Here is a 21,686-nt window from a genome sequence, read left to right as displayed (position 1 = left end):
AACTGCGCATACCCAGGGAACTGATCGGTCACATCTGCCACCTGCTGCAGGATTTGGTGCCTTGGGGACATGATGGGCTTCCACTGCTAGTGCCCATGAAAGTGAACATGGTGCTCAATTTTTACAACTTTCAGGGCTCCACAGGTAACCTCTGTGGGATATTGGAAGCCTCCACACACAAATGCATCCAGGAGGCCTTGGAAGCTATATTCGTGAAGGCATACAATTTTGTGCATTTCGCCCTGGATCGGTGAAGCCAGGAAGCAAAAGCACTGCAATTTGCGCAGATCTCAGGTTTCCCACAGGTGCAGGGTGCCATCGAATGCACTCATGTAGCGCTCAGACCTCCGTGGCAACAAACAGTCAATTATATCAACTGCAAGGGCTTCCACTCACTGAATGTTCAGCTGGTGTGCGACCACCACAAATGCATCCTATAGGTCTGCATATGGTTCCCAGGGAGTGTCCACAAATCCTACATCCTCAGTAGTTGCAGATCCCTGATGGTTTCTAAGATCCACAGAGGCGGCAGGGTTAGCTCCTCGGGGACAAGGGCGTAAAGGACGTGGCTATTGATGCCAATGTGGCGGCCTCAGAGTGCAGCAGAGGGAAGGTACAATGAGTCTCATGCTGCAACTTGCATTTTGGTGGAAAAAATCATCGAAATGTTGAAAATGAGGTTCCGGTGCCTGGATAGGTCTGGTGGAGCCCTGCAATACAGTCCACAGAGAGTGTCACACATTGTCGTCGCCTGCTGCGCTCTTCACAGCCTGGCACTACAACGGGGAGAGGAGCTGGCTGAAGAGATGGAGGGGCTGCACACCTCCCATGAGGACGTCGACGGGGATGAGGGTGAGGAGATCCTCGAAGACGAGGGTGACAGCGATGAGGCTATTGTGCTGGCCAGATGAGGCAGACGTGCTCGGGAGGCCCTCATTGCTGCTAGATTTGTGGAGGATGATGACGACATGCAGTGAGGAGACACCATAGATCCTGAACATTGCACCTGTGAACGTTTGACACCTGTCTGGCTGATGGCAGCGCACATACCCTCTGTGATAAGGCTTGTGTCATGGAGACGCAGCGGATGCCCATAGTACCTACATTCCAGGAAGGTGATGATAACATGAAGTGGGAACGCTCCGTAGATCCTCAGATAGCTTATGTGAATGTCTGACTCCTGTCTGGCTGATGGCAGGATGCTTGTGCCCTATGAACATGGTCATATCATGGAGAGGCAGTAGGGAAACTTTAACTTCTCCTGATCCTATGGCATTCTTGTGAGCTGGACCCTTCAGGACCACACTGTCACTGGACACAGATTCTGATGAAATGGGGGGCCAGCCGCATCTGAAAGGCAAAGGTGCTGAGAGCACACAGAGAGAATGACGGAACTCTGTTTCGCTGGCCCACAACATTCTGGCAACAATGATAAGCCTTATTGAGATGCAGGCATGACTGATGTGTCCAGTGACTATAAAGGCGTGCCATCAGTGTGCTGAGAAGGTTGCACAAAGCACAGGGAAGAGGCCCTAGGCTGAGACGCCTGCCTTTATCTTGTGCAGGGACCAAGGTTTCACATCGGTCGAACAGGAGTTAAACTGGCACTGCCATCAACTAGACAGGTGTCCAGCATTCACAGATACAATGTGAGGATCTATGGTGTGTCCTCACTGCCTGTCATTATTATCTTCCATGAATCGAGCAGTAATGAGGGCCTCCTGAGCATGCCTGCCTCGTCTGGCCAGTGCAATGGGTTTAGTGTGTGCAGTTGTTGGGTAAGAAAATCTAAATCTTTATTTTGTACAAACCTAACTTAGTTTGTAGTTGTCATTAAAGTGAAATCTACCATTTAAATTCTGTAGTTGCATGCCTTAAGCAGGGTTTTTTCAGGCATTCCAGTGAAAGAGCAGCATAATTAAGAACCAGCTGAAACTGCATCCTCATTAAGTGACTCAGCTAGCCTTTCGTGTTACGAGCATATATACGTAGCTAACTTTGTGCAACTTACAACAGAATGCCAGAGCTGAGCGTTTCAGAGAGTTAAACGGAGCAAGGGAAAGAGGTGTTTGGTTGCTTTTGCCTAAACTTTTTCAGCCTCCAGGAATTGATTCTTGCTTTGCTACAGGAGAAGCTGGTTAATCGGTGAGTATCTAGTAAGTGATTAAGGTTTATTCTATTCCTAAGGCTCAAAATAGCATATTTTGAGCGAGAGGTGAGCGGGAGAGGTTAAAAGGCGTGGATCGAGAGGCCTACCTGCAATGAAACCAATGATTCAGTGGCAGAATGATGTCACGAGTCACAACGTGATGTGCGTGCAGGTAAAGTAGCTGATTGGTGAGTATTTTCAGTCTTTAAAGTAAAAGTAAGGTCTTTGGTTTGTATTTAGGTCTCTAATCTTTTATCTTTCTTTCATAAAAATAGCTTGTTAAGTATTGGATTGATATTGGTGTAAAAAAAAATTATAATAAGGTGTAAAGAGCAGGGGATTCTTCAAGTGTAAGGAGCAGAGAGACTAGACTAATTAATTAATTAATAAATTAAACTAAATACAATAGCGATGGCAGGACAGGTGATGTGTTGCTGCTGCAGCATGTGGGTTGCTGGATACCAAGGTGATCCAGAGCGAACACAGCTGTAGTCAGTGTTTGCAGCTCGAGGAACTTCGGATCTGAGTTGAGGAGCTGGAGTCTGAGCTGCAAACATTGCACCACATCAGGGAGGGGAACATTTTGTTCAGGAGGCGGCCACGCCCCTCAGATTAGGTAATTCAAATTTGATCTGTGATCAGGGACAGGAGGGTGTGACTGCTGGTGAGGCAGGTATGGGGACCTAGGAGGTAGCGTTTGAGGAGCCTCAGCCCCTACAATTGTCCAGCAGTTATAAGGTCCTTGCAAGCTGTGTGGACAACAGCGGGTACTGCAGGGAGGATGAGTGAACTGACCACAGCACCATGGTACAGGCAGCCATTCAAGTGGGGGGAGGAAATAGAAATGTAGTAGTGGTAGGAGACAGTATAATAAGGGAGATATATATTGTTCTTTGCAGCTATGAGCATAATTCTCAAAGGCTGTGTTGCCTGCCCAGTGCTAGGGTTAAGGACATCTCCTCAGGGCTGGAGAGGAACTTTGAGTGGGAGGGGAGGGATCCAGTTGTTGTCGTCCATGTTGGTACAACAACATTAATAGGATTATAAAGGAGGTTCTGCTGAGCAGAATTCCAAGGTAATAATCTCGGGATTACTACCTGAATCACGGGCAAACTGGGATAGGGTAAATAAAGTCAAGGAGTTAAATGCATGGCTCATAGATTGGTGTGGGAGGAATGGATTTCAGTTCATGAGGCACTGGCACCAGTACTGGGGTAGAAGGGAGCTTTTCTAGTGGGCCTTCACTTGAACCATTCTGGGGCTAATGTCCTGGCGAATTGAATAACTAGGGCTGTAGAGAGGGCTTTAAACTAAATAGTGGCAGGGGGAGGGTTCTGGAGAGGGGATATGTAGGCTCACAAAGCAAAAGGATATGGCAGCATTTCAAGGCAGCTATTCAGGTAATAATAACCAGAGTGTGACAGGAAGGGACAGAGCGTACAAGCATTAAAAAAAAAACAGCAGCAAATAGGGTCAAAGGGGGAAAAATGGTTTAAAAAAAAGTAAAATTAATGGCTCTTTACTTAAATGCACGTAGTATTCGGAACAAGATAAATGAATTAATGGCCCCTAAATAGAGATACAAAAAGGGTATGATCTTATAGCCATTACGGACACATGGTTACAAGGAGATCAAAGCTGGGAACAGGGGTATCTGACTTTTAGAAAGGACAGGCATGAAGGAAAGGGTGGCGGGGTAGCTTTGGAATAAATATGATAGCAAGAAAGGATCTTGGCTCGGACGATGTGGAATCCATGTGGGTGAAGGTAAGAAATAACAACAGGAAGAAGATACTGGTGGGAGTAGTCTATAGGCACCCTCACAGTAACTATACTGTAGGACAGAGAATAAATCAGGAGACAATGAGGGCATGTAAAAAAGGCAGTACATTAATCATGGGTGGCTTTATTCTTCATGTAGATTGGGAAAATCAAATTGGCAGAGGTTGCCATGAGCAAGAATTCATAGCGTATTCGGGACAGTTTCCGAGAACAATATGTTGTGGATCCAACCAGGGATCAGGCTATTTTGGATTTTGTAATGTGTAATGAGGCAGGTTTAATAAATGATCCCAGAGTAAATAAATGATCCCAGTGAGTGACCATAACATGGTAGAATTTAGCATTCAGTTTGAGAGTGAGAAACTTGGGTTGGAAATAACTGTGCTAAACATAAATAAGGGTAATTGCTAAGGTGTGAGGGCAGAGTTGGCTGAAGTGGACTGGAAAGGAGTTTAGCAGAAAAGACAGTTGATGAACAAAGTCAGACGTTTAAGAAAATAGTTCATGACTCGCAACAAAGATATATCCCAGTGAGGAAGAAGGATTCTAAGAAGGGGATAAACCAACCATGGTTAACCAGGGAAGTTAAGGGTAGTATCAAATTGAAAGAAAAAAACATATAATGTGGCAAAGATTAGTGACAAGCCTGAGGATTGGGAAAGTTTTAAAAACCAACAAACGATGACCAAAAAAAGAGGCAAAAAATAAACTTGGAGGATAAACTAGCAAGTAATATAAAAATGGATAGTAAGAGCTTCTTTAAATATATAAAAAGGAAGAGAGAGGCTGAAGCGAACATAAGCTCCTTAGAGAATGAGGCTGGGGAAATAATAATGGGGAACCAGGAAATACCAGAGGAGTTGAATAAATACTTTGCACCAGTCTTCACGGTAGAAGACACTAATAGCATTCCAAAAATACTAAATAATCAAGGGGCAAAAGGGGGGACAGAGGAAATAAATACAATAACTATCACAAGAGAAAAAATACTAGGGAAATTAATGGGACCAAAGGCGGATAAGTGCCCTCAAAATGATGGGTTGCATCTTAGGATATTAAGGGAAATAGCTACAGAGATAGTGGATGCTTCCAAGAATCCTTAGATTCTGTAAAGGTCCCAGGGGATTGGAAAACTGTTAATGTAATTCAAAAAGGGAGGTGGACCAAATGCAGGTCACTATAGGCTAGTTAGCTTAACATCTGTCATGGGGAAAGTGTTAGAGTCCACTATAAAAGATGTAATAGCAAAGCTTTTAGTAATATATAATATAATGAAGCAGAGTCAGCGTGGTTTCATGAAGGGAAAATCATGCCTGACAAATTTATTAGAATTCTTTGAGGGAGTAACAAGCAGGATAGATAAAGGGATGTTATGGCATAACAGATGGTAAATGTTAAGCTGCTCAAATCCCAAAGGGAAACTTGAAACAAGTGCCACAACTGTTTTACAATTTGTATATTTATTTTGAGATGCGTGCCTTTAATTTAGTAGTAATAAGTCCATCGAGTCTTAGAGAGTTTTTACAAAATTAAATTAAACAATTATTTATGAAAGAAATAATTTTAAACACATAGATAGGTCTACAAATTACTACTATGATAGTCGTAGATCCCCTAATTAATCTAACTCCCAGTTACACCTCTGTTAAGGCAACAGTAAAAACAAAATATATTTTAACAGACCCAGTCAAAGCAATACACAATACCTTAGACAGGGATGTTCAGTGTGAGTTTTCTTAACTTGCAGACAGCAATTTGTGCACAGTGGCTGGAGGCTTTCTTTTTGCTTGTTAGATCTTAGAATGCCTTTTCTATACACATAATCTCATCTCCTTTATACATGTTTCTCCTTTTTTAATGTAAATCCCATTGTTCCAATATGTCTTTGCACTTTACCTTTCTAATAATAAAAATCTTTCATAGTACCAATTTCAACAGTAATCTTTGGGCAAAATAAACACTCTATTTGGCTTCTTCTGGCCAAGTGTAACATTTCACCATCTCATTGAAATTCATGACTAATCTGGTTTATCTCAAAATGCAAATTTTCCTTTGGCACCTCAAAAATTTCAATCATGTTTACTTATTTAGCATTTCAAACCTAGCTACTCTTTTGACACGTCGTGGCCTTCAGATCAGCTGTCTTTAAATCAATTAAGTCCTACACACAAACGGACACACACTATTCCTACTTTACAATAAATCCCAATAGCATTATAAAAATGACATTTTCATGCCTAGGGGGACCAGTAAGTGTAATATATTTGGATTTCCAAAAGGCGTTGATAAGCTACCGCACATAGGCTACTTAATAGATAAGAGCCTATGGTATTGGGAGTAATATATTAACATGGATAGAGGATTGGTTAACTCATACAAGACAGAGGGTTTGGATAAGGGGGGAATTTTCAGGATGGCAACCTGTAACTAGTGGTGTGCCACAGGGATCAGTTCTGGGGCCACAATTACTTACAATATAAATTAATGACTTGGATGAGGAAAGTGAATGTATTATCACCAAGCTTGTGGATGACAGAAAAATAGGTGGGAAGGCAAGTGGTGAGAATGATACAAGGAGACTACAAAGGGATATAATCAGGTTAAGTGAGTGGGAAAAGCTTGGCAGATGGAATATAATGTGGGAAAATATGAGGTAGGTTATGCACTTTGGGAGGAAAAATAGAGGAGCTGAATATTATTTAAATGGAGAAAGTTGCAGCACAGAGGGAATTGGGAGTCCCCATGCATGAATCCCAAAAAGCTAGCATTAAAGTTTAGCAGGTAATAGGGAAGGCAAATAGAATGTTAGCCTTTATTTCAAATGGATTGGAGTGTAAAAATAGGGAAGTCTTGCTAAAATTATAGAAGGCACTAGTTAGACTACACCTAGATTACTGTGAACAGTTTTGGTCCCCTTATTGAAGGAAAGATATACTGGCATTGGAGGCAGCCCAGATAAGGGTCACTAGGTTGATCCTGGGTATGGAAGGATTTTCTTATTAGTAGAGGTTGAGTCAGTTGGGTCTGTACTCATTGGAGTTTAGATGAATCAGAGGTGCCCTTATTGAAACACATAGACTCTTAGAGGGTTTGACAGGGTAGATGCTGAGGGGTGGTTTCCCTTGTGGGAGACTCTAGGACCGGTGGGCATAATCTCTGAGTAAGGAGACAGACATAAGGAGGAATTTCTTCTCTGAGGGCAGTGAATCTGTGGAATTCTTCACTGCAGAGGGCTTGGAGACTGGGTCATTAAGTATATTCAAGGTTGAGATAGACAGATTTTTAATCAGTAAGGGAATCAAGGGTTATGGGAAAATGGCAGGAAAGTGGAATTGAGGATTATCAGATCAGCCATGATCTCATTGAATGGCAGAACAAACTTGATGGGCTGAATGACCTACTTCTGCTCCTACGTCTTATTGTATTATGGTCTTATCTGAGTGACACAAACATTGTTCATCAGAACAAGGAGACATTCTTGGGAGTTTATTTACAATAGCACACATTATATACAAGTGATTAACACCCATGCCCAGGCTGGTGCTTTATCGACCCTCTTAACCACATTTTGATTTGATTTTTAAAAACTTTGTCTTTGTCTTTGGTTTTACAGCTAACCTAACTTAGGGGCTGTGTGTACTTTATCCCTCATTTTGTTAAGTTAGTTTATTTGACTCTGAGAGAGTTACATCTTCTTAACCTTACTAACACTGCCGATAGGTTTTGTGCTCCCTTGATATCCACAGCAGAGATGGAGGCAGCCTGCTGACGACCTTGATGGGCATCCTCTGGAAGGCTGAGACCTGGAGAGCCCCAGCCTGCTTTTGCGGTCCTACTGTGTGGCAATGGCAACCATCTTGGCCTATGGAGCTGGAGCTGCTGTGGTCACAGGAAGAGGGGATTCAGATAGTCTAGACAGTCCTGGAGTCACCTGGATGGACGGCCCCGGGGTGTGCATTTGCTGATCTGTCTCCCTATGGGTGCCCGGGGGCCCCTAGCTGTCTCATTGAGGAGAAGCTGGAGTAAGATTGAGCTGTCTTGCATGCCTCTTGTGTTGAAATTTTTGGAGGCCAACTATGGTGTCAGCGATGGAGTTGAGCCTGTGCAGCAGTGTAGAACTGATATCCTGCACCAAAGTCTCCATGGTGGCTGCTATCCTACCACTATTGACCTTAGTGCATTGGTGTGCCAGCGCTATCACCTCAGACTGAACACGGACGGACTCCTCCAGCCTGCCTTGCAATCTGAGGAGTGCAGTGGCCATCCCTTTGCAGCTCCAGCCACCGAGGTATGACAGGGTTCAGAGGCTCATCATCTGACCCGGACTCAGCAGATTTCTGGTTTCCAGTACTCCTCTAAATGCCAGAAACCAGGGAAGCCCCTGCTGCCTGCTGTGGATCAGACAGTGTGACGTGCTCACCAGATTGTGACCCCAAGGCTACTCCAAAGCTTGGTCCCACCGAGATGTGTGTCTATGCACTGGTGGAGGATATGGGTGAGCACTGTTATGGGTCTTCAATGAGGGTGTCATCAGATACTTCTTCTGTGGTTTCTTTGGGTCTTGTGTCGAGGAGCCGGGTTGTGAACCCCCTTGGCTGCTTCCCAGATGTGCCTGCTAAAGCAAGTAGAGATAATTAGAGCATGGCATGAGACTGCTGAACTGGAGCAGTGACTCACAGCATGGTTGTCTGATTGATGTAGCACTACTGGATCCTCACTTTGTTGATTATTACCGACCTCACCTTCATCACAGGAACAGTCCAGATCCTCGCCAGCCAGCTGGTTGACACTATTTTCAAAGTCTGTGAGGACTTTGATTTCAGTCATTCCTTCAGCAGTCTGTGACCTCTCCCTTTAGTTCTGTGTCAACTTGTCCTGCATGAATACAGGTGGAGAGGGTGTAAGTAGGATGCCTCCCAAGCAAGATAACAAGCCTGGCATGTATATGCGTGGTGAGTGGTACCATGGATGGGATGAGGACACAATCAACAGGGCAATTGAACGTGTGTGTGTGATAGAGTGAATGGTGATGTCTGTTGAACTGGCAGTGAATGAGATTCCTGTGGGTGTGTGGTGCATTTGTAAGTGTGTGAGTTGAGAGTGATGAGAAGAATGAGTTAACCCGGTGGAATGGAGGTGGCTGTCCTCTTTTTCAGGACATTGGCGCTGACCACCACTGTCACTGCCTGCCATGCTGGATTGGTGATCTTGCTTGCTGGCCTTTGTCCAGAGCTGGGCTAGAGTACATCGCAGCGGGCCTGCATTGTGTCTGGTAGGCGCTAGAGGGAGGCGTTGCTAAATCTGGGGGCAGCATGTTTCCTCCCTTTGACAGCCATCAGTTCTCAGCAGCTTCCTATCCCTAGCTCTTTGCAGGGGCAGCCTTTAAATATGGTGCCTGCTTTACTGAAAGCCTGAGCTGACGGAAGGCGAATCGGAGGACCTGGCATGCTAGCGACCTGGCATGTTTCCCGGGAATGCATAATTAATGAGATGGGAATGGAATGATAAGGCGTGAATACCCGCCATTGCGGCCAGTGGGAAAGACGTCCTTTTTCTGCCTGTTACTGCAATTATTGCAAATCTGGGATGACCCTGCCCTCAGAATCAGTTTGGGTGGAACAATGAAACAGCAAGGGCAGAAAAAATTGATAGGAGTTGTTTATAAGCCACCATACAACAGTGGTAATATGAATCACAGTATAAATCAGGAAATTAGAGGCGCATGTAACAAGGGTAATACAGTCATCATGGGAGATTTTAGTCTACATATAGATTGGTTAAACCTAATTGGTGCTAATATGGAGGACGAATTCTTGGAATGTATGTGACATGGTTTTCTAGAGTAGTATGTTGAGGAACCAACTAGGGAATGGTCTATTTTAGATCTAGTATTATGCAATGAAAATGGACTAATTAATAATATTGTCGGATTATTAATTAGCCCTTTATGAAAGAATGACCATAATATGATAGAATTTTACATTGGCCAGAATTTTCCCATTGGCGTACGGGGACGGGCCCTGCATGCCGATGCATAAAATGATGCACAGTGACATTGGGCGAGCGTCCCAACATCACCGCGCGCCATCGCAATATTTAGGTGGGTGGGCACGCGATGTTCCCTGATGCGCGCCTGCCATTAAGTAATCACCCTGTTAAGGCCCTTGAGGCAGCAATTGACTGCAATTTTTCGGGGCCCGTGTGATCTTCAGGATGTCGCACGGGCTCAACAGATAGGCAGGTAGGAGACATTTGTATAAACCTCATCCACGGGCAGGATAAGAGGGGTGAGTGGGTTCGCAAATGTTATCTTTCAGGTATTTAAGTGTGAAAGTTACTGATACTTGCCCATGTAGAACAGGAATACTTCTAAACTCATACCAGCTGCTTGGACAGGAATAAAAGCCCAGTCAGGACTTTTCAGTCAAGATCATTTTTGGGGCCTGCAGCTTTCAGGAAGCCTTCCCTTAGCCTGGGAATGGGAGTTGTGCTCTCCACTGGAGGAGGAAGGGAGGGCCAGAAATGGGAGGAGGCCAGGAGTCCACATTCAGCCTCCAGGGGAGCCACCTTTGGGAGGAGAGGTGCAGGCACAAGGGCGCAGGGCCAACAGGAAGTCCAATGCGGAAGGGGCTGCAGAAGACGCCACTATCCTGTTGCCAGGGTAAACATGCGGTGATGCAGCTACCTCAATATGTCTGAGGTGCAGTGTCGAAGGAGGCTCTGTCTCTTAAGGGAGACTGTCACCTCCATTTGTCAGATGATAGGCCCTGAGATCTCTGCAAACTGTGTGGGTGGGCACCCAATGCCAGTGGCTCTAAAGGTCTCAGCTGCCCTCAACTTCTATGTCTCCGTTTCTTTCCAGGGGTCGGTGGGTGATCTCTGCGTTGTCTCCCAACCAGCTGTCCACACTTTGTGTCAAGCAGGTGACAGACGCTCTGTTCAGGCGTGCATTGATTTTCATCCACTACCGATGGGACGAGGCCAGCCAGGCACAGTGTGCCAGATGTTTCGCGGCGATTGCTGGCTTCCCCCGCATCAAGGGTGCAATAGACTGCACACATGTGGCCATCAGGGCGCCAGCAGGTGAGCCTGGTGCCTTCATCAACAGGAAGGGATTCCACTCCATGTTCGTGCAGATAGTGTGTGATTAAAAGCTGCAGATTCTGCAAGTCTGTGCAACGTACCCAGGCATGTCCCACAACGCTTACGTCCTCAGACACTCCCAGGTGCCGAGGCTCTTCAGTTCTCCAGCCCGGCTGGATGGATGGCTGCTGGGTGACAAGGGCTATCCCCTCAAAAGGTGGCTCATGATGCCTCTCCGTCAACCAAGAACCAAGGCTGAGCAACGGTACAATAGGAGCCACTCCTCCACAAGGGCTGTGGTGTAGAGAACCATCGGTTTTCTCAAGATGCGCTCCCGATGCTTGGACCGTTCAGTGGGTGCACTCCAATGCCCCCCAGATCATATGTCACTGATAGTGGTTGCATGCTGCGCTCTTCACAATCAGACGCTGGAAAGGGGCAACGCAGTGGACGAGGAAGGCATAGACGCAATTGCTCCAGATGCACATGATGAGCCCAAGGATGAGCGCGCATAGGAGAACACTGAGGGGGTAGACGCTGATCTGGGCATACTCCAGGGAGGCAGGGACACTTGGGAGCCTTTAATCCAAAGAACCTTCAGCTAGCCCAACACAGATCGACCTGCAACACATGCCAGGGCTGCAGACTTCATACTCAATACCTGAGTGCTAAATCTGCGGGATAGTAACATTAACTAAGGTCCTTGTCAATAAAGCTTAATGTCAAACAGCTCACTAATGACAGCATGGGTTCCCGTCCACTTGCAGAAGTAAGGAATCACCCTGAGGCATGGCAACATATTCATATTTGTTGAAAGAACAAATGTAACTTCATAAACCAAAAAAAAAGGTGTTGGACATCACATCAAGTCTTCAATAAACTACTATGGGCAAACATAAAAGCACCAATGAGAAACCCGTGGTGTGCCTAAGGTGCCTTAAATTTATACTTACGGGTGCTACATCTAGGTGCTCCTCCCTCGCTGGCACTGGCATCGGAGACAACCTGCTCACTGCTGTCCTGTTGGCCTTGATAACCTTGGCGGACATCCTCTGGCCCGTGGAGCCTTTGATGGCCCCGCCTGGGAGGGAGCTGCCAGTTCCACAGCTGGCTTCTCCCCAGTCGCCGCAGCCTCATCGGATACCATGGTCACTGGCAGAGCGGCGGAGGAGCTGCTGCCCTCATCCAGAGTGCCCTGAGAGGAGCTCGCCGACATGAGGTTGCTTTGGACCTCCCTGCTCACCGTGGATGGATGGGCACTGAGCTTGGAAAACAGGGAACTACAGATATGTTATCCTGACATCAGTAGTGGGGAAAATGCTAGAATCTATTATAAAGGATGTGATAACAGGACACTTAGAAAATAAAGGGAGGATTTGGCAGAATTGTCAACGTGGATGTATGGAAGAGAAGTCATGTTTAACAAAACTGTTAGAGTTTTTTTTGAGGATGTAACTAGCAGGATATATAAGGGGGAACTGGTGGATGTGGTGCATTTCAATTTTCAGAAAGCTTTTGCTAAGGTCCCACACGAGCAAAATTAGAGCACATGGGATTGGGGAAATATACTGGCTTGGATTGAGAATTGGTTAATGGACATTAAGCAAGCACTGCAAGCAATTACGAAAGCAAATGGCATGTTGGCCTTTATTACAAGAGGATTTGAGTACAGGAGTAAAGATGTCTTACTGCAATTATATAGAGCCTTGGTGAGATCACTCCTGGAGCACTGTTTGCAGTTTTTGTCTCCTTACCTAAGGAAAGATATACTTGCCATAGAGGAAGTGCAACGAAGATTCACCAGACTAATTCCTGGGATGGTGGGATTGTCCTATGAGGAATGATTAAATAGTTTGGGCCTTTTTCTCTGGAGTTTAGAAGAATGAGAGGTGATCTCGTTCAAACATACAAAATTCTTACAGAGCTTTACAGGGTAGATGCAGGAAAGATGTTTCTGCTGGCTGGGGTGTCTGGAACCAGGGAACACAGTTTCAGAATAAGGGGCAGGCCATTTAGAACTGAAACGAGGAGGAATTTCTTCACTCAGAGGGTAGTAAATCTTTGGAATTCTCTGCCCCAGAGGGTTGTGGGGGTTCAGTCATTGAGGATGTTCAAGACAGAGATTGATAGGATTCTACATATTGAAAATATCAAGGGCTATGGGAATAGTGCAGGAAAATGGCATTGAAGTAGAAGATCAGCCATGATCTCATTGAATGGTTGAACAGGCTCGAAGGGCTGAATGGTCTTTCCCTGCTCATATTTCTTATATTCTTATGTCATGTGGACTTTTGTTTCTGCCATTTTATTAGGATGGCTCTGCATTCTTCATTTTACTGTGTTGTCTAGTCAGACTGCGACCTCTACTCACCTGTTGAAGTCTTTCTAGGCTACTACTATTAGATCCCCTTTACACCCTGTCTGAAGCCTTCCAACTGGGGCTTTAATTCCCATTAATTTCTCTAGTACTATTTTTATCTACTAATATTATTTTTCCATGATCTTGTCCATGATGGTCTGTTTACCCTTTCCATTCATCACCCTAGATAGGCTGAATCTAGTTGCCATATCCACAAAGTGTAACAAAAAAACCTCAATCCTTATCCCATACCTTTAGGTCCATAGCAACTACATCATTAAATTCTCTGTCCAGTGGAAGACTTACAACAGGATGTGTTGTTGTCCTCTGGTATTTGACACAAATGTCACATTGAGATGTAACTTGCTCAAAAAGTTTCATATTCCCTATCAACCAAACCAGCATCCCGTGGCAGAGCTTTTAATTTCTGTGGCGAAGGATGTGCAAATTGTCTATGTAATTTCCAACTAATAATTTTCCAGTCAGCTAAACGCTCATCTTTTGAAGTCAACAATACTGCCTGAACTTCTTGATGAGAAGTATCTTGGTTCCTCAATGGTATGCAGTTAATACCTTGATTGATGTAAATCCACTACTTTCCTCAATGCAATTGCCTTGAAATTTCCATGTCTAGTTTCATTTGCACTTTTCTCATTGATTGCTCAACAATAAAGGTATCTCACTGGAGACCACATCAGAGTGAATGAAGAGACTTATCTCAGCTATCTTGCATGGGATGACCGCTCTTTTGAAAGACTTTAGTGTATTGTCATCCCCAAACCTAAAGTAGGTGGAGCTTTCATACTCTTTAACCTTATGCTGATCTTCCTTATCAAGAGATTCCACCCCACACATTGTAGAGGTGTAACCACTATCCAACATCACACAGCTGAATGAATCAGCAACCAAAATGCTCATCACTGGTCTCAAGCCTCCAGTAACCAATACAATCCCTTCAGGCCAGTCATCCTCATCATTCTCAGCGTTGGAATTGTTTGTTTTACATGTTACCTCAAAGACTCGATTTTTGCACTTCAGGAAATTTATTGCATAAAGATATTTGGAATCACAACAAAAGCACCCATTTATCATTTCCAATGCATTTCTAGGGTTCAAGCACCTACGGTTGCCATCCCAGACCTGCTTTTTGTCTTGATTCTCAAATTGGCTAAAAGTGCAACCCTTTTCAGATCATCTATCAGCAACTCTGTCTTTGTACTGATACTTATGTCTAGTATGTAGGCAATTTCCAAATTCAGCAACCATGGAGTCCTCCATTCTTTGCTTCATTGCAGATTGGCTGTATTTGATCTGAAAGTAACTGGAAATTTCTTTAGGACAGCAACCATTTGATCCAAAAGAGAGCCTTCTCCATGAAATTGAATCCCCATCTGAAGCAGAATTCTATCTGTGTGTGAAATCTAGTAGCTTGAACGTATGCACAGACCCAGGGACCTCTAAGTTAAACTTAGTCAATCTCTTATACAACCTATCAGAGTCCACAATATACTCTTCCATGGACTGATTGTCTGTCTTAAATTTATCAAAAGTTGACATGCTTCGTAGGCTTTCAAAAGATCATCTTTCTCATAAATCCTATCCATAAATTGTAAAAGAAGAGTTAATCCCTCTTTGGTATCCAAGCCACCCACATTGAGCTCTAAAATACTCTGCTTCTAATCTAACATTTTCCTGTTGGTGACAAAGCCAAAGCCATACCTTGTTTCCTCATGGATAACAAGGTAACCCAAAATCACATTTCTACTTCATTTTTCCACTGCTCATACGGTTCAGACTCCAATAAAAAAAAAACAGTGGATGATCAAAGTTTTAGAATTTGCATTGAGCCTCAGCCATTTTTCACCAGAGGTTGCCAGGAGCAGAGCTTTTGTCAGAAGATAGAGACAAAATTTAATCTTCCAACCACCAGAGCTCGATGTTCATCCAAAACTTCCTGCTCATTCACTGAGTAATGGAGAAAGCTGAAGCCAGTCTTAACATAAGTTTATTCACATAATCCAGAGAACGCCGGCATAGGCTCCCTTTTCTTCTTGCCTACACAGGTTCTTATATATACTTAAGAATAATGCCCTAACCTTCGCCCAATTAGTAATAGTTGTTCTTGCTTACAACTAGAGCATACGCTTCATTGTGAGAGGATTGCAACATTAACACTAATTGGTGGAAATAGAGTAGATTGGGGAGAAACTAGCTGTTTTCCTTAATATCTTGAAAACCTTGAAAGAATCATCTCTCAATCTTCCAAATAGCAGGGAGTACAACCCTAGTTTGTTTAGAATAAAAACAAAATACTGCGGATGCTATAAACCTGAAATAAAAACAGGAAGTGCTGGAAATACCCTACTGGCCTGGCAGCATCTGTGGAGAGAGAAGCAAAGTTAAAATTTTGCATCGAATATAACTTTTATCAAAACCTATTTTAAATAGTTATTTGGTAGTAAAGAACTTGAGTATTGCTGAAAAAAGGGACATGCTATTGAAACTTTTTGTCTTGTACTCATCAGGACTGCTCACAAGAAATACCAACAGTAAACGGGAACAACAATTTATACTGCATGAGAAGAGAGTGCTGATTGGTTGGGAAGTGGACTCTGATTGGCAGAGGTATTGTCAGGTTTGAATTTGAACAAAAGCTTGGCAATTAACTCCTCCCTGCTGTGTTCTCCGTTGCAACGCCTCTACCAATCAGAGTCCACTCGGAAGTGAGAAACAAAAGATTGGTGAGAAGAGGGGAGCAGCTCTGAGGAGCTGAGGAGTGGAGCCTTAAAGGGGAAGCTCAGATCTGAGGGGCAAAAGTGGCAGGTTGCACCTCAAGGCCAGGCAGAGCAGCAGTGGGGGAAAGGCAGGAGGAGGGTAATGACACAACTCAAGAGTCTTGAGGACTTGAATGAGCTATGAGAGGTGTGGCGAAGACACAATCCTCATTAGAAGAGGACGAAAGAGAAGAGAAGGTTGAGCGCAACATCATCTGTCTGCAGGAGCAGTCAGTGGGCTGGAGATACATGCTAGGGAGGCCAGCGAATACTTAATCTGCCAAATCCTGCAACCAAGCCGGTGCCAAAATCGTGCCTTGCATCCTTTTGGACTCAACCAGGGAGGTTTAGAAGGGGATCCTGACCCTGATATTTGGGCAGCCTAGACCTTCCATAAATTTAGCTTAGGCTTGCAGCCTGGGGAGGACACTTCAATTTTGCTATAGAGCATTCACACAACATGGGAAACAACAGTTACGAGTGAAAATGCCCAACTTGATTGACATAGAGAATTGGTGCTACTGCTGTCTCTGATGGTAGGAGGGGGGTCAATCGTGCTCCATTGGTCAGCCACTGCCCACCTCAAGTCGGACAGCCCACGACTGGTCAGGTGCTGACCTGCCACTTGCATCAATGGGTACTTGGAGTTTAGAGTCTCTGCTCCATAAATGGATGGAATCCATTGCACCAGACAAATAAATGAAAAGAAAGAAGATGTCAACTCTTTGATTGGCAATCTGGAACGTCAGCACCATGTATACGGGATTGGCAAATGACTTGCAACTGTTTGATAATGTGCACAAGACAGCCGTGGTTGACATGGAACTTGATAGGCTGAACATTGACATAGCTTCCCTAAAAGAGACCAGATTCGCCAAGAGTGGATCACTGAAAGAAAATCATTACATGTTCATCTGGGCAGGGGAAGAGTTCAGAGGAAATGTGTGAACAGGTGTAGGCTTCACTAAGGAGCTTGCTACTCTCGCTGATAGAACTCCCCACAAATGATTCAGAACATGTTCTCTACATTTGCCTCTCAACTCAAACATGGTTCGTTAACCTCATGAGTGTCTATGTTCCACTACAGAGGTGAAAAATCAGTTTAACCATCTTACAGCCATGTATGTCTATGCAATGGCTATCATGTCATACCCATGTCATTACCAAGTTGGTAATCAAGCAAACATTCTTCACTCCTAAGCAGATGTGATGACGACAGGTTCTTCATAGTCAAAGACCATGGGAAGGCTTGTCTCTCTGGTGATGATCTTTGGTGATTGAAAAGATCAATTCTGAATCTGCAGATTTATGAGCCATTGGGGTACAGCAACTCCTGGCTTGGAAGGGCTCTGGTATAAGCAAACTCTTTCTGTTACCTGTGTCGTTTTTTGTTTTGAGCTTGTCAGTTCTTGCAAATGTGATTGTTGTACACCAGCTGTCTCTGTCCGCTCCTGCTCCTACATTCATTGATCAGTGTCAGCCAGAGAGAGCTGGTTTTTGAAGCATTTGCAAGGTGCACCACACCTCACTTATCAGAGCATAGTTCACCATAAAGTATTGCTTTAGGAATCCTTCATGCGTGACATGTCCTGCCCAGTGCAATTAGAGTTGCAGGAGAATGCATTCAATCCTGGGCAAATTGGCTCTGTTGAGGACTTCATTGTTTGTGATGTAGTCCTTCAAAATGATGTTCATGATGGAATGAAGACAGTGTTGATGAAGATGCACCAGCAGTAGCATTTATTTTCTGTTACAGAACCCATGATTCTGACCTAAACAAGACTTGTGTTTAGGTAGAGATATGTAGCGAATGGTTTTGACAGTCTCACTTCGAGAAGTGGCTAAAGGAGCTATTGGCCTTGAACAGTTAATTGGCTATGTCCTCATTGACAGTGGCATCATTTGAAATAATGCCACCAAGATAGGTAAACTGTTCTACCCTGTCGAGGTTGCTGCTGTCAAGATGTAGAAATAATGCAATTGTCATTAATACTAGTCTGTGGCCGAAGATTGAAAGCAGTCACTAAATGGGTTTTGTGCTAATCGGGAATGCCTGTTTGAAAATCTGGATTTGGCGCACAGTTTTGTTCCTAATTGATGAGTACCAACATTTGAACATGCTTGGAGGTGTTAAACCAGATACCTGCTGAATTAGCACTCAGATTCTGATTCCGTGCAATTTTTATGTAACAGTGTATGTGGGCTCCTTACACCTACATCCAGTGAAGATGTAGAGTGCCCTGGCTGATGCTCAGCCACCCGTTTCAGGATGACTGAGGGACTGAGTAAGAAGGCACACGGGCAGCTCCAACTCCAGCTCCTCAACTTGGAACCGAAGTTCCTCGATCTGCTAAATTGCACTAAGTTGGCTCCTTATATGTGCTTCCAACATAAAAGGCCTATCTGAGTCTCTTAATGAGGAGATTTGTAGATTTCAGTTTAATGCCAACTACAAGCTAGAAACTGAATTAGATTTGTACAAAATAAAAATTTAGACTTTCTTACCCAAAAACTGCACATACTCAGCCCTAGGTTAAAATGAGTTTGCTGGGTTGAAAGAAAATAATGGACTTTTTTGTATTTTAAGCAATTTGAAATTTCTATGTTTTAAATTACAGTTAATACAGTTCACATCAGTCAGGTGGAATAAATATGATTTTACGTGGAACCAATTCCGTTTTGCATGAGATTGTTGAACCAAAAACATCACCTAAAGGAGAGTGCAAGACGAGGACCCTGGGACAGGCAGTCAGCAGCACCTAGAGGAGAGTTCGAGAGGAGGACCCTGGGACAGGTAGTCAGCAGCACCTAGAGAATTTAGCATTTTGTCTATACTCAGGAGTAAGGGGAAAATAAAAGCAAGGGTCCATATGCTATTTAATTAAGATATGTCTGGGGAGCTTTGTCCCGTGATTTGCACATCCTGCGCTATGTGGGCAATCTTAGCTGCTCCCAGTCCACTTGAGCCAAATTGTATCTCATCTTAGTAAAATTAACCTTTCCCCAGTTTAGAACTTTTATTCCCAGCCCAACCTTATCCTTTTCCATAACTATCCTAAATCTAACTGAGCTATGGTTACTATCGCCAAAATGCTCCCCTACAGATACGCCTTCCACCTGCCCGGATTCATTTCCGAATATTAAGTCCAGAACTGCCCCCTCCCTTATTGGGCTTCCTACGTACTGGCTAAAAAAGTTCTCCTGGATGCAACTTAAGAATTTTGCTCCCTCCCTACCTTGCACACTAAAACTATCCCAGTTATTATTTGGGCAGTTAAACTCCACTACTATTACTGACTTATTATTTTTACACTTCCCAGAAATTGGTTTACTTATTTAATCCTCTATCTCTTCCTGACTGTTTGGAGGCCTATAATACACACCCAATAGCGTGTTTGCCCCTTTTGTCCTTTTGTGAGTGAGCCGGGGATGTATGATGGGGTTTTGACTGGAAGGTGGGTAAGCCAAGGGTCTGAGGTGGGGGCTTGAGCTGGGGGTGGCAGTTGGCGGTTGAGCTGGGGATGAGAAGGGGGAGTGAAATGGTGTTACAGGAGGGGATGATTGAAAGGTGGGTGAACAGGGGGATGCGGGAGTGGGGACAAACTGGGGGTGCCAGTGGGTGAGTGAACCAGTGGTGAGGGAGTGGGGTGGGTGACTAGTAGGTGGGTAAGCCAAGGGGTGTGGGTTTGGCGGGTTAGCTGGAGGTGACAGGTACGGGTGAGCTGGAGGTGCAGGAGTGGTGAGTGAGCTGGGGCCCCTGGAAGGAGAGTAAATGGGGGTGAAGGATTTAGCTGCACCAGCGCCTGCTGGGAATAGTGCTAATTAAATCAGGGTAAAAAATTAGGTAAGTCCCAGTTAAAGTGCCAAGTGTACTTCCAGGTCTGGTGGGACCATCAGTGGGGGTGCTCACAGATCCATTCCTGGTGAAAAGGAAGCTCAGGGCTCCAGCATAAGTTAGCCTGAGAACCGCCTAGTCCCTTATGGCCCAGCATCTCAGCATTTGCCACTATTGGGATCAGAAGATCTGGGCCTTTGACCTTATTAGGAAATTAGCTGAGTGTGGAATGAGACAGATCGTGGGGATAATGGGTATGTACTCTAATTAGCAGAATTAGACTAGTGGCATCCCACAAGGACCTGTATTCATTAATTACTTAGAAGATGGGATGCTGGTGCAAAGCAAGCAACTCCTGTCTCCTGAAGGCACTCATCACCACGAATTGGGCGCTGAACCCGCCTCCTGGCCAATTAGGACATTCATATTTCAATATAGCATTATGAGAGTGGCACACCAGGAGCACCGGGTCAGGACCTAGAATTCATCTGGGTGCTTGGTCCCCGGCCCAGCATTGAAAGTCTGGCCCCTAGTCTTTATATCTAGAACAATAGAATACAAGGCTTTCAAAGCCAAGCTTCAGCTCTATAAAACCCTGGTTAGACCACACCCTAAGGTGCTGTGAGCAGTTTCTGAGCACCACACCTTTGGATGGATATATGGCCTTGGTGGGAGTCAGCATAGATTTACTAAAATGATACCTGGACTCTGAGGGTTAAATTATGAAGCAAGATTAAATAAACTAGGGTTGTATTCCCTGGAATTTAGAAGTCCAGGAGGTGATTTTATTGAAGATTTCCAGATATTAAGGCAAACAGATTGGTAGAAACTTAACATAGTTGGAAGGTCTGTGATTAGGGGCCATAGTCAAAAACCTAGAGCCAAATCTTTCAGGAGTGAAATTAGGAAACATTTGTCGGCACAAAGGATGGTTGGAATTTTCTTCTGAAAATGGCACTTGATGCTAGCTTAATTTTAAATCTGAGATTGATTGATTTTTATTAACTGAAGGTATTAAAAGGGTATAGAACAAAGGTATCTGGAGCTAGGTCACATGTCAATCATGATGTCATTGAATGATGGAACAGGCTGAAGGGGATAAATGTATCTCCTGTACCTGTATTCCTATGATTACCTTTCAATATAATGACAGATTAGAATCTTCAGCGGCTTAAGGTGGAACCTTGTTTGAGTTTTTTTTACCTCCTGAACATAGGGATACTGTGACATCCTTACTAATTGAAATTGGCTTACTCAGCTGCCTGTTTCAAAGAACTCTTTCATGTTCTTTGGGCAATGAGAGCCCATTGGCATCAACAGCTAACAAAAGAATGTCAACATTGACTTGCGTAAATTTCTAAATCTGATATTTTTCCTGGCCTGCATGGTTCAGTTAGCAAGAGTGTTATGGACAGGAGGGGGTTTGATTTAAAACAGCCCTGATTTCACCTCTCACCACCTGCCTGTAAACAAAAGGTGTTTTTGATTTTTAATTTCCCGCTTTGAAAGTGGTGGTGTATTTTTCCCAACCTCTTAGTTTTTGAGTGATCCAATCCTCTATTAATAACCCCTCAGCAAACTTGGGACAGGGTTAGTTTATTTTACACACACTCAAAATATGGGGAATGTTTGTTGCCATGTAACCCTGGTAGATTCATATAATAAAGGAGGGATAAGGAAAAGAAAGAGGTACAGAGCAAAGAC

General features: G+C 44.2%; 1 protein-coding gene across 1 annotated transcript in view; it reads left to right on the top strand.

Annotated features, from left to right (window-relative positions):
- si:ch211-140l13.3 (centromere protein J) overlaps positions 1 to 21,686 on the top strand; it is a 334,615-nt gene that overhangs the window by 8,150 nt on the left and 304,779 nt on the right. The gene's annotated exons all lie outside the window — the stretch shown is intronic.

The sequence above is a fragment of the Carcharodon carcharias genome, chromosome 2 (assembly GCF_017639515.1).
Source record: "Carcharodon carcharias isolate sCarCar2 chromosome 2, sCarCar2.pri, whole genome shotgun sequence".
Lineage (NCBI taxonomy): Eukaryota > Metazoa > Chordata > Chondrichthyes > Lamniformes > Lamnidae > Carcharodon > Carcharodon carcharias.
This window is presented reverse-complemented; position numbering and strand designations above follow the sequence as displayed.